Genomic DNA, 13,702 nt, shown 5'->3' on the forward strand with positions numbered 1-13,702 from the left:
GAACACGAGAGACGTGGTGTTTGTACCCCAACCCTATTTTACTTTTTCGTAGGCGAGGCATTCAGATTTAGAGAAGCAGGAAATGTATCGACCCAGGTGGGGCACGGAGGAAGGGCGCCGAGAGGCTGGCTGGTCAGGGCAGGCTCCCCGGAGGCAGCGGCGGGGCCGGGGCCGCCACAAGGGAGGGTCTCCGGCAGAGCGGAACCGGGCTGGGAGCGAGCCTTGGGGCGGGGGCGGCCGGCGAGTTAGGGTTAGGGCGAGAGGATTCGCCTTCCCGGCGGCAGAGGGCGCCTGGCGCTGCGGTCCGGCGCGCCGGAGCCGCCCGCGCGGACGCCGAGAGAAGAGGCGAGGCGGGGAGCTCGAGCGGCGGCCACTGCCACGTCTTCCCGGCAGTGGCGGCGGCGGCGCGGGAGGAGGTGAGCGGCGGCGGCGCGGGCGGGCAGGTGGGCAGGGAGCGGGGCGGGCGGGCACCGGGCACCGGGCACCGGGCGGGGGTGCCGGCGCCGGGATAGCGCGGTTCCCGCCACGCCGGCTCCTCCTCTGCGCCGGGCGGACAGCCGAGGCCCGGGCGCCGAGCGAGTCCCGAGCGCAACTCGTGCCGGCGGGGCGGGCCGGGGCCGAGGGGACACGAGCCCGCGCGCCATTCGCGGCGCGGGACGCGGGATCCCCGCCGCTGCGGGGCCGGCGCCGGGGCCGGGAAAAGTTGGGGCGGACAGAGCCCGAACGGGCCGGGCGGGAAGTGCGGGTGCACGGCTGACACCCGGGGCGCGGAGGGACGTGGGGAGAAGGGGGTCTGGGCCGGAGGCGGGAGACGCGGGTCCTCTGCGGGCGGAGAGAAAGGGGTGCGCTCAGATTCTCGGGCTGGAGCAGGCAAGTGTCCGGCGGGGACCCCGCGAGTGAGGAGGGAGGGAGGCCCACGGGGGACGGCCACTGGGGGGACCGGAGGCGAGTGGGTGGCGGGGTAGAGCGATGGGCAGTGGGCTTTGCCTCCTCGCGCCTCTGTTGGGGCAGACGCTGAAAGAGGGGTCGGGCTCAGAGTGGGGGACGCCTCTTGGCGTCTGAAGATCCGGTGGGGAGTTCCAGTAACTGGTGGAGGAGGGAGCGGAGCGGTGCTTCCTCTAAGGCTTGGGTCAAATACCGTCCCTCCCGGTCTGCCAGATTCACCTCCCAGACTGCAGTGCTTTTGTCCTGGGGAAGTTGAGGAGGGACCCCTGAGTGGATGGGATATTTAGATGTTCCCAGGGGAGTAAGATTGGGCTGCGTGAAATCATAACTGTTGCCGGGAGAAAACGCAACTCTGACCCTCCCCTAGCCACCCCCCCCCCCATTCCCTCTCCAGTACCGGCAACGTCTGGATTCCCTGGGCTGGGCTAGCAGATCCCCAAAGCCCTGCAGCGCATCTGCTCACAGGTCGTGGGTATCCTAAAGGGGCATAAGACATGGCCTTTTATTCTCTGGGACTGAGGTTGGCTGTTTCAGAAACAAGTGGTTCTGGAGATGCTGGATGCTTTATTAGAACAATCTGTGTGGTGCCCCTTGACAAAGGAGATGACTCATGTTAGCTTTTTTTTTCTTCCCCTTCCAAATAAACTTCGTATTCACGACACAAGTATGCCAGATCATTTGCAACAGTGATAGAGCTGGAGATCTACATTGTAGGCCTTGAGCCCTTGTGCTAGTCCTAGATATATTAGCAAGGATTATGGCCTTGGATGCATCACTTCCCCTCTCTGGAACTCAGTTTCCTTATCTGCAAAATAGTGTATAAATAAAGAGCTAGACAGTCTGATGGCGCAGGAGAAGGTGTCTGAGGGAGACTGACATCTTTTTCCTTGTAAGTCGAGATCGGCCACACAAAATCAAACTCAGCCTATTACGAAGAAACTAGGGTGGACTGAACACAGCTAAGAAGCAAGAAAGGCTGCATAAAGTAAAACAAACCCCAAAACTAATAATAATTGGTATTAGATTTACAGTATGGATATTGCTCTCATGTAGGCAATTAGTGTACATGGCTGCCCAGCTGTCATTACCATAAAGCTGTTAACTGTGCTTAAAAAAATTACGTATGTTTCATCTGTGGACCTGAATTTTATTCTTTTGTTTGAACCTTCAAGCCTGGAGTAGATGCTCAGTTGGATGGGTCTTGGCTCAGCCTTCCTCGAAGGACCTCCCCAGGATCTCTCATTGCCATAGTAGCCTAGATTTCCTCCTGTCTGACTGATGCTGCCTTCCTTGTACCAACACACTTCTGTCATCTTTTCCGTTCTAGCTTGAGAAGTGGGGAGCTGATCCCTGTTGCATCTGGCATTTCTGAACTTCCCAGGTTTCTTTCCAAGTGAGTAAAATTAAGTGAGGCAAACAATGCGTTAGATGCAGCACATTAAAAATAGCTCAAGGTAATAATGTATCTGCCCCAGCCCTGTTCCCTAGACCTCCTGGGCGACCTCTCACTAGGACATCCGTGTCACTTGCCGGCCATCTCGTTTTGGACGCTCAGGGTCATCACAGAGCTGAAATGACATGGTTGGGTCAAACAGCACATTCATGATCAAGCCGTGATGCTGGAGGGAGAGGAGGATTTTTTGTGTATTTTATCATAACTGAATGCTCCTGCCGTGTTCTCTTCCATTCGTAGCTGTCAAAGTCCGTATTGGGTTTGACCACATCACGTTCAGTAATCCTTTTCTGTCAGTGTCTTGGCAGCAGCAGTTAGTGGTTATCTCTAAGTTTGAGGTAGTGGTAAAATTATATCCTCTCTAGCAGGTAATTAAGTTGAATCTTTAAAATATCTGTAGTTTATATATGTGTGTGTGTGTGTATAAATTTTACTTTAGCTGAGGGCTATTAAATGAATAAAAATCATGTTGCTAATAATAGTTGTCATTTGAGCCCCTACCATTGATCTTGCGCTGTGAGGTGAGGAAACAAAGCTTCGACAGGGTACAACTCTAAGTGCTACCACTGGCTTTCACAAGTTACTGGTGATCTTTGAAACCAAACAGTGTTTTACAATAGTGGAAAAGTAATTCTTAACTATCCTATAGGGCTGTGATATTGAATGAGATCTCGTATATGAAAAGCAATGTGGAAACTTGTAAAGCGCCCTCCAACCTAGGACAGTGTTTTACCCTAAGCACCTGGGGATACCCAGGTGCTTAGGGTAAAGCTTATGAGTCCATGAGTCTTGATGTCTGATGGGCCTGGTGTACATGCTGAGCCCATCGCCTGATCCCTCTGAGCCCGATTTCCCCATGTGTAACATCAGGATGATAGTATCTGCCTTGCATTAAATGAGATGCACTTGTGAGTTGCAGTGGGTGCTCAGTGACGGTTGGCATCCAGCCCTTTCTCTCCCCTCGCCCATGGGCACTTGGGATAATGGGATTAAGTCTTCCAGTAGGAATTGTCCTCGAGGGAGAAAGGCTTTTAAAGTACATTTTTGTACTTATAAATAATTCTTTTAGCTTTTAGCTGCCCACTCCATCCTCAGCACATGCAGTGGATATTCTAGGACCTACCGTCATCTAAAAGGAGGGAATTGCTGGGACTGGCACAGCATTGTGAATCAACTGTATACTTCAATAAAAATTTTAAAAAAAAGAAAAAAAAAAAGAAAAGGAGGGACTTGAACCAAGCCAGAAGCCAGAAGGGACACGTCTTTGGTAGGAGGCTGAAGATGGATGTAGCTAGTTTCCCCTTTGCCCATTGTGTGCCCTTCTCTCCTCTTTTATTCATTTTGTGGGACAGGGAAAAGATACTGAGTTTTGGGACTTCGAGCTGGTAGGAGGCATTGTTAGAGCTATAGTATAAGGTGGGAGGGCAGTGCAGATGTGGGCTGGGAAGGAGATGGAAGAGTTGACTTTGCCAGTAAAACCTGGACAGTTTGGTGTGGGGGAAGTCTCTTTTAGATGTAGGATTTGGCTAAATATGGGGCCAATTTGTATCGAGTGCTATAGGCTGTCTTGTGGGGCTTGGAGGTTCTTATGCTCCAAGCAGAGTTTGACTGGTTGCGGTGGCATCATAAATGAGTTGCCATAGTAAGTTGTATGCGGAAAAGGAAATTAAATTCCAGGAGGGTGTTTGTTGTGACTGATGCCAGAATTTCTCTGAGAATTTTATTAAGATTCAGTCAGTCTATAAAAGTACTTCTTAGTCCTCTGAAGGTATTAATTAAGAAATAGTTTTTTAAAAAAAACCAGAAGGGTCTCCTTTGTGAGCTTTTGAAATGTAATCTTCCTAAATCTTTGGAAAAAATGAAGTCTTTAAAAAAAAAATCACAGAGCTGTCTATTTTAAAAGCAGTCCCTCCAGAGTACTGTTTCCTTCTCTTCCCATCCCTTCATTCCTCTCACATTATTTTGATAATGAGTTAATTTTGGGGTCCTCTACATCTTGGGAGCCTAATGTGTACGCCCCTTCATTTTTAGATCTCGGATATGCCTTCTTCTGCGTTTACTCGTATTCATTCGTTACGAGGAGGTAGCACCGCAAGGTGGTGAAGAGCAGAGAGGCTGGAGCCAGCTTGGGGACAGGGAGAGTCGTGGTCATTCTTGGAGAGCCGGGCTCTCCTCAGCTTGGATTAACCCCCGTAGAAGCTCTGGAGGGCGATCCTGTTATTCCCGTTGCACAGATGAGGAAACAGAAGCCTGCACATCCTCATTGTTGGGGGCGGGGTGGCATGTGTCACAGTCCGAGTGGCAGCTGTGATCTCTGTGACGGCACAGCCTGGGCAGGCAGAAGTCGCGCCCACCCTGCCAAGGTTGGACTCCGTCCGGAGGCTGTGGTTTAGAAGGGTGGCTCCGTAGGCTGTGTGGACTATGAAATGCCCTGAAGAGAGACAAGGCCATCAGGGTAATGGGCATGAGAGAGGATGAGGGCTTGAACTCAAGACGTTAAGATGGTGGCAGGGGTGATGCAGCAGAGGGAACGGGCCAGCATGGTTGGTGCTCAGTGCTCTGGACTGGGGTTGAGAGAACGAGCAGTCAAGCCCTCTTTTCTCTCCTCACCCCTTCCCTGTTGCCCCTCTCATCCTCACAAGCTGGGTAGTGGAGACACTGTCTGTAGACTGCAAGCATCTCTGTAGAAACTCAAATTTGCCTCCTTTGGTCTCTCATGACAGCCAGAGAAAGGTGCCTGAGGAAAACCCCAAAGCGCCTTCCCCTGTCTTTGCCCACCCACCCTGGCCTTAGTTTCTGCCTTTTCTGGAGCATCTCGGGATGGAAGTCAGGTTCTCAGACCCCATTCAGAGAAGTGCTGGTTTGAACATTCAAATGTATAGTGAAACTGTTGAAGGGGAAAAGCCCCCAAAGGAGGAAGTCTCCCTGGGGTGCAGTCGGCACCCCACAGTTCCCTGGTGGACCCAGTGGACCACAGTGGCTGTGGTCCTCAGTTTGGGCTGTTCCCCAAGGGCTGATCTGCCTCTAGGCGGGGGTGACTTGTGGTCACCAAACATGCAGGGGCTGGTCGGGAACGGGGAGTGGAGGTGGGCGAGTTCTCAGTGGTGGCCAGCCCTGCAAGGAGGGGAGAACACCCTCCCCCGAAGGGTGCAGCCTCGGTGAGGAGCTGAGCCATACTCAGGAGAACCGGAGTCAGAGCGAGGGGACACGGTTGGTCCTGGTTGCTAGCGTCCGCATGTCCCCACCATAGGACGCACCACTGCCGCATCAGAAATATGCTGGTGCCGTGCCCTCTCCCCTAGTCAGTGCCAGAGTCTGTAAGAAACTTGCCCAGGCGTCCGTTTTCCAGAGTGCATAATAGCCGTGCCCTTCAGATAGTTTGTTCTTGCTGGGCTCTGGCCAGTTGGTCGGGTTCTGGCTTTGCTTGGGCTGCGTCCTCATGGAGAGGAGGCTGAGAGTTACTTTATTGGTCTGCCTGCTTCCTGGTGTCCGCAGTCACGGCCATCTCTGCGGACTCCGCTCCCCTACTGTTCGATGGTCACCCCTTTCCCTCCGAGATGGGACTTCTTTTCCTTGTCCTGTGGGTAGCCCCCAGCCGTGGACTGTTGAAGTGCCCAGTGAGTGTGGCGCACTAACAGGGTACCTATTTAATGGGAGGAAAGCGTTTTGTGTGGGGATGTCAACTGTCAGGCTGCCTCCTGAGCAGCATGTCCTAAGCAAAGCCCCTCTGTTTTCCTTTTTGCTCCATGTTTAGCTGCGTGTGTGTGTTTGGGCTGCGTGTTTGTTTTAATTATTACTAGGAAGCCAAAAAAGGTATTTATCAAATGTTTGAATTTACAGAAGTGTTACTATGGACAAGCAGAAATAGTAGCTATATGTTTGTCCAGGATACCACTGATTTATCTCTCCTTATTCCACCTTGTTGCTGTTTTGAAGAACCCTCTGATTTGTATCCTGGTTCAGTTTGGATTTTACTGTTGAATGTGAATAGAGGCTGGCCTGGTTGTTTGCTGAAGTGGAGGGACTCGAATGGGTGGGCTTCAGGCTGCCAGCCTTGGCTGTCCCTGCAGCCCCAGGAGCCTGACATGCTGTGCCTTTGTCGGGAAGGTGGAGTTTGGCCAGGCTTTTTCTTTGGCTTCGCCTGGGAGTAGCTCTGCTGGCGACAGCAGGTGGCCTCCTCTCTGCTGCGGGAAAGGGAATTCTCTCTTCATCTGGTTTTTACTTTCTTCTCATCCTATGGAGGTGAGAGGGAAGAGAGTCTCAGAAAAGTGCGTCCTGGAGCCAAGCGGGTTCAGGGCAGGACAGGTTTGCAGCTTCCACAGAGCTTACCCCAACGTTTTCCTTGCACCCGGCATTTCCCTTCTTCCCTGTTGATCCCGATCCAGTCTTGTCATCTGTGGCTTAGAGACTGCACTTGAACTTTATCAGTCACTCTTGGGAAGACCTTGGAGTGTGGCACTAAAACTTGTCCAGATTGCTCTGTCAGTTTCACACCAGAACACGAAACCCTGTTTCGGTGGCTGTGGTGCTATTTTTAAATCAGTTCGATGGCTTTTTTCTAAATGATATAGGGGATACATGAATATATTATGCTCGTGCACCTCACCCTCCCGTCCAAATAGTGGAGAAGTGAACAGCAGATGTAGAGTCCTCCTTCCTCTGGCACCCTTCCCCCCGTGTCGCCTCCCTGCTGGGTCCTCAGCACTAACTAATTGTAATTTCCATCAGCCTATACAGACGCAAACACATACAGTTTTGTTTCTTTTGTAAGCATAAATCTGATTGCATGATATATATCGTTTCATTATTTTATCTTTTCACAATGGATCTTGTAGATCTTTTCTTGCATGTAGTTCTTCTCTCTTTTAATTTGTCTACAAAACATTTTATAGTATAGATATATCATAATTTATGAGTCAGTCCCCCATTGATAGGCATATAAAGGGACTCATTAGTTTTGCTATTATATCTTCATACATACATGCTGTTATGCACACATGCGTGTGTTTCTCTAAGAGTGGAATCAGTATGCCACAGGTTCTACTCATTTAAACTGTTACAGCAAATCCCGACACTGTGCTCGCCAGGGCTGTACTGGTTTAAACTACCAATAGTGTATGAGGCTGCCCATTTTCCCACAGGCTGCCATTCTGCTAGGTGATAGAAATGGACAGTGTTTAGTAGGCATTTCACCCATCACTGGTATGGCTATGAGACTCGTTTGGCTTCTGGATCTTAATTGGGCGGGGGGAGGTGTCTATCATAACCATGGAGGATGAGGGAGCTGAGCCCCCGAGGACCAAGGCTCTGCTCAGGGTGTCCTGCCGCCAGGGGTGGCAACGTGGCCCTGGAAGCCAGCACTCCTGGTTTCACGTTCTCTCCGCTTTTCCCAGAGGCCGGGCACTGTAATAGAGCACTATAATTTTGGTGTCACCTGCCAGAGTCTTTCTGCGAGCCTCTCCCCGAGGAAGCAAGTGCTTATAAGCAGCACATTGATACCAGTTGTGTTCTGCACAGCCAAGGCAGGGATTCCAGGCTGGTGAGCTGAACTGGGGGAATGTATAAGGATCACATGGTGGAAAATCAGACTCTCTTGCTTCTGAAATAGCCTCAATGCATGTAGTGAAGCGCGGTTCTGCGTGTGGTGGGGCTTTCCTTCCAGCAGTGTGGTGATCCGTGCCCCACTTCCCTGGTTTGTTATGGGAATATTGTGATGGTTTGTCTCTGAGCAGGGTTCCTTAGAAGGTGTTCCAGGGGCCTGATCTGGTAGAGGACACATCTGGAGGCCGTCACCTGGGCCGTCCCTGCAGGCTGAGCAGCCCAGTGGGTTTTGGGAGGCTCTGACTTACTGAATGACAGCGTCCTTTACCTGTGGTTCAAAGAGGGCCAGGGAGAAGGAGTGATGGAGGGGCAGCCCGGGGTGGTGAAGAGACTCTAGGATCATTTCCAGCTCCCACTCCGTCATTTATGGCTGTGTGACTTAAGCACGGTTATCCTTTCTCCCGGGGCCTCGGTTTCCTCACCTGTAAACCAGGAATAGTATCAGTACCCACCTCACAGGGTTGTTCCGGGGATTCAGAGCGTAATGTTTGTAAAGCTCTGAGCGTATTACCCAGTGAGTACTCAGCAGTTGTAAGCAACTACTACACTTGTTTGTGTCCTCCTGTCCTTAATAAGTGTTTTTTAAATGCATGAACGAGCGTTACATTTGCTAGATGTAAAAATGCACATCCTCTAGTAACGAATGTCAGGGAGGGCAGAGGCAGGCCTGGATCAGCTGGGGTTGTGGGAGGGTAGCTGGCGAAGGTAGCAGGTTGGGCAGGAGCGCACATTTGATGTCCTTTTCCGACACCAGTCCTGCTGTGAGACGCCGAGGCCCCAGAGCAGAGGCCTTCCCTTTCCTTAGGTAGATTGGGTGCTGGCGATCCTTCGTGCTGCCTCTCCCTTTTGTTTTGGAGGAGGCCGAGCCAGGCCCTGAGAGGTGAGGTGCGGCTACGGGCCTGGTCGTTCAGAGCAGAGGTGGGACCAGGTCTCCAAGCCCTGGGAGGTTGAGGCTCCTTACCCTGCTCTCCACGCAGGGTAAATGGGCCACGTGCTGCCCATTTCAAGATGCAGGAAAAGAGAAGCACACGGCGTTGGGCGCTTTGCAGAGCCTGCTGTCTGCTGCTACTGAGTTTGCTGTGAGCTGAGGTCGCTCAAGTGCAGGGAAGGTAACGGGAGTGTAACCCACAGTGGGGCGGGGCTGGGGCTCACGCCTGGGTCTGCCTGGCTCACGCTTTACCTTCTGCCTCGTCACAGCCCTAACAGTGCTGGCCCTGGGATGCTGTCTGTGCTTGCTTCATACCCCAGACCACGCACGTGTGCCTGTGCGTGTATGATGGCAGGTTCGTCTGAAGTCCCTGATTTGTTTGCTGATGGTTCACCCAAACTGGAGAGACCTGCGGTTGAGTGTGGGGAGGACTGTACTCAAGGCTGCAGAGCCGCCCAGGCCGCCCAGGCGCAGGTGGGCAAAAGGAAACCTTACTCCTGGGAGTGGAGCTCGGTGGAGGAGCCTGGTGTCTGCGGGCCTGGGAGGACCAGAGCTGGCTGGCGAGGACACAGGCAGGGCCTGGGCAGACTGCAGGGCTTACAGAATGCCAGGTGCAGAGGCCCGAGACGTGAGTCCAGTAGTGTGTGTGGAAGGGAACTACGAAAGCAAGATCAAGTGGCCTGCGGTGTGAGAGAGGTTTCAGAGTAGCGCGTGGTGCGTGCCGGAGGTGCTGCCCTAAGTGGGCATCAGTGGCACGGAGATGTCACCTCGGCTCCCGGGGTCTGAGAGGGCCTCTCAGAAGCGGCACAGATTAAAACAAGCCTTGCTTGCTCCTTGGAGAGCAAGTCGACCTGGCTTGTGATCCACCCTCAATTTGCAGATGCAGACCCTGAGACCCGGTGAGCTCCCTGGTTCGGGGTCACAGCCCTAACGAGGACAGGCGAGCCTGGAGCCTGCCCTGCCTGCCCTCCGCTCCACACGTGTGCTCACGGAGTGCCGCATATAGCAGCTGTTTGCTCGGCACCTGGAGTTGCTCAGGGTTACTTCTCAAAGGAGCAGGCTGGGTCCCAGTGCAGTTCTGGTCCTGGCTCTGCTGTCTCTGAGCAGAGCTGGGACGTTAGCCCCTCAGTTTTGCCCTCTTGTAGGGTGGGTATAGCACCCCTGTCTCCCTTCTAGGCTTGTCTTTGTTCACTCAAGAGCTGTTCGGCAAATACATTCTTTTATTCAGCTGGATGCTATTCTGTGTGTCGGGCGTTTTGCACCAAGCAAAGGATGTCAAAATCTTGTTCTCCTGGAGCTTATTTTCTCCTGAGGGGCAGCAGACAGTAGCTGGTTATAGTTGATGGTACGTGTCCTAGTTTCTTAGGGTGCTGTGACAAAGGACCACAAGCCGGATGGCGTAAACCTCAGGACCTTACCCCCTTGTGCCCTGGGGCTCTGAGGGAGGACCTGTTCCCTGCTTCTGCCCCAGCGTCTGGTGGTGCCGGCATGCCTGGTGCCTGGATCTTGTGGCTGCACAGCTCTGCTCTCTTGCCTCCCTTACCACACGGCCTCTTTCCCGGGTCTGTGGCCCCTCTTTTCTTATGAGGGCCCACCCCCCTCCAGTGTGTCCTCATCCTAACTACGTACTTCTGGGAAGACCCTCTCTGCAAATGAGGTCACATTCTGAGGTTCCAGGTGGACGTGGATTTGAGGGGACGCTGTCCGACCCAGAACGGTATGCGAGGTAGTAATGGCTGCTGAAAAGTCCGGGCAGTGCCTGGGGCAGGGGGTCGGTGAGGTGCTGAAAGGTGGTGCAGGCAGGCCTTGCTGAGCAGGTAGTGTTTGAGCTTCCACGTGGAGGAGGGGTGAGGGGTGGAGGAGCTGAGGTATGGAGGGGATGTGGTCCAGGCCGAGGGAACAGCAAACACGGAGGCCTTGAGGTGGGCATGTGCGCCTGCCAGACTGGTACGGGGACAGTGACGTGGAAGTCGTGTGTGTGTGTGCATGCACGTACGCGCGCGTGTGTGTTCGTGAGGCTTTGGCCTTTTGCCCCCGCGAGATGGGAGCCACTGTTGAGTCTGCGAGCATGCCGACAGCAGCGTTGGCGTGTGGACCAGCTCGTCAAGGGTTTTTCCAAGCTCAGACGGCCATCGCAGCGCCTCGTCCGTGCGCCGTGATGTTTTGCAGTGATGGTTACTCGGCAGTTTCTTTTTGAAACGTCAGTGCTGTTGACCCTTGATCCACCGCCCTTTCCAGTCGGTTCTCTGTTCCTTCTGGATGCCTTTCCACCCACCCGCTTCCCCACACTGAAACCACAAGCATGAAGAAGAGAAAGTAGACAAGGCTGGGGGTGGCCAGGGCTGCTGGGAAGCCCGGCACGCGTGACAGCCCTGGTGGGAGCTGCGCCTGCCCGCCAGCCCCGGGCCATCTGGTGAACGCTGTGCCCGTGGTGAAGGTGTTCCTCGCCCTGGCAGATTTAGAAACTGCTGAGGTCAGCGCGAGGTCAGTGCGAGCTCAGGGCGCTCAGCTCCCCGCATCCTTCTGTGGATCAAGTCACTATGCCGTGAAAAGAGGTGAGTCAGCCGCCTCGGGCAGCGGCCTCCCTTGGCCTGGAAAATACAGGGCAGGGAGGCACTTGCAGAAGCACCTGTGCAGAGCCCAGGAGCCTGTCGGGCAGTCACTGCACTCACTCGGCCCGGGGCCCTCGCTGCCACCCACTTCGTCACTGGCCTGCAGAGCTTTACATTCTCATTCACATTTGCTATAAAAACAGTCAGGCCTGCGATGCGAGTGCCGTCATTACAGAGAAGAAGGCACCCCACGTGTGGCTGGCCCCATGGTCCGGGGCCCGTGCCAGTTTGGTTTGCGTGGTCCTGGGGGGAATCATAACTTTGGATTCCCTGGCGTCAGAGCTGAAGGGAATCTCCTTATCTGGCTCACATTTAATTTCCTCCCTAGGCCTCCAAAGGAAAGGGCCTGGCATGTCTGTGACTGGGGCTCCGGAGGAGCGGGCCACGGGTGGCCTTGATTTCAGGCGCTCTTCCCGGCCTCCGCCTGCGAGGGCGGTGCCAGGAGCAGCCCGTCCAGGGAGGTGATCCGGGAGGCCCCTGGCGCCGCCGCCCCTCCAGGGAGCACCGCTTTAGAAGATAGTTCCGTGTAAGCGGAGATGGAAATAGAATTCCCCGGCGCTAGGAGCAGCTGCTCCTCTGTAGGATTTCAGGAGCTGCCTTTGGGCACCAGTCACTCACTAACCCCTGCCTCCCAGCAAAACACACACCCACACAAAATGAAAGTGAGGCAGACTGTGCCTGGCTAGAGATGGAGCGTTAGAGTGTGTTTTGTGGGACTGTAGTTCCTCTCCAGAGTCTTTTCTGAGGGTGCTTCCCCAGCACAGCAGAAGAGCTTCCTTGTTTGCCAGACGCTACAGGAAGCTTTGAATCAGGTAGCGTCCCCAGGAGTCTGTGGAGTCTGGCCTCGATTCCGCATTAGAGGCAGGGAGGCCATGCCCAAGAGTGGGAGCCAGGCAGGGCCCCAAGGGTTCTCGCAGAACAGGCTACTTGTCCTGTGTCCAGGTGGCCTTTGTCTCTGTGCTGATGGATCTCAAGCACTTGGTAAAGAAGTGCTTGTACATAAGTACGGGATATGGGCCCTGATTTTTGTTTGTTTGGTTTTGGTTTTGGTTTTTTAAACTGGGCATCTGTGAGTTAGCTCAGGACCCTGAGAGCTCAGTCTCCTGGCCCCGCAGCGAGACTGGTCTCATCCCTGCAGCCTTGGGGCATCTTTAACCTGGGGGTTGGATGACATGGTTGTCACGCGTGTCTCCTTCCTTGTGCTCCTCGCAGCCCTTTGCACAGGTCCTGGGGTGATTTGCCTGCACCTACGGTGGGAGCTCCCTGAGGGCAGTGGGAGCCTGGCACATGCGGAGCTTCCAGGAGCTTCCCTGCGGCCCTTGTCCTGCTTGGCCAGATCCCCAGTGTCTTGCTTTCTGGGTGAGCGTTGAGGCGGAAGGAGGAACAGGTGGGGGGATTTGATGTGAACCCCCCTCCTGGCTCTGGGGGCAGGCGTCCCCAGCTGTTCAGCATGAGCTCCTTGTTCCCGTCTCAAGTTTCATGCAACTTTTGATCCTTGTGCTAAACAAAGTGCCTTTATTTCTGGATGTTGTCATGAGAGTTGTTTTTGCAATTATTGGTGAGGCAGAAAAGAACGGATCATGACGACAGAGTTGTCTATATATTCCAAAGTTAAGAAATGTCTCTGCATTAGAAAAATACTACAAAGAATTTAATTTCAGTGGTTGTGTCTGGATTTTGGTATTACAGGAGGTTTTTTATCTTTCTGTTTTTCGGCATTTTCCATGTTGAGCATGTATTGTCTAGATAATAAAAGCTATAAAAATTACTACAAATAATAAATAGCTGTGTATTAGGATCCAGTATGTGCTGTACACTGTGAGAACTTGCCATTACACTCTTATTTGATCCTTACTATGAACCTGTAAGGTTCTCTTTTTAAAAAAAATACAAATGCTGACATATTTTATTTTATTGTGGCGAACTCTACAAAACTTACCTTTTTAACCATTTTTAAGCTCTGTGGCATGAAGTACATTCACCGTGAGATCCTTTCTTTAAACTCCTTATTTTATAAATGAGGAAGCTGAGATTTGGAGAAACACAGCTGCTTAAGGTCACAGAGAGTAAGGCGTTCCAGAGGCGGGATGTGGATGCAGGGCGATGATACTCGGAGGTCTGGGATCTCTGGTTTGTGGCTGTTGGAGTCTGTGATTACTTACC

At 53.1% G+C, this 13,702-nt stretch overlaps 1 long non-coding RNA gene across 1 annotated transcript in view; it reads left to right on the top strand.

The window, feature by feature from the left end:
- Positions 1-294: 294 nt before the first annotated feature.
- The window catches only part of LOC132429027 (uncharacterized), a 67,866-nt gene continuing 54,458 nt past the window's right edge, over positions 295-13,702 (top strand). The window contains exon 1 of the long non-coding RNA XR_009520269.2: positions 295-416. This is a non-coding gene — a long non-coding RNA (uncharacterized lncRNA). The remainder of the gene's footprint in view (positions 417-13,702) is intronic.

This window comes from Delphinus delphis, chromosome 8 (assembly GCF_949987515.2).
Source record: "Delphinus delphis chromosome 8, mDelDel1.2, whole genome shotgun sequence".
NCBI classification, from domain to species: Eukaryota; Metazoa; Chordata; class Mammalia; order Artiodactyla; family Delphinidae; genus Delphinus; species Delphinus delphis.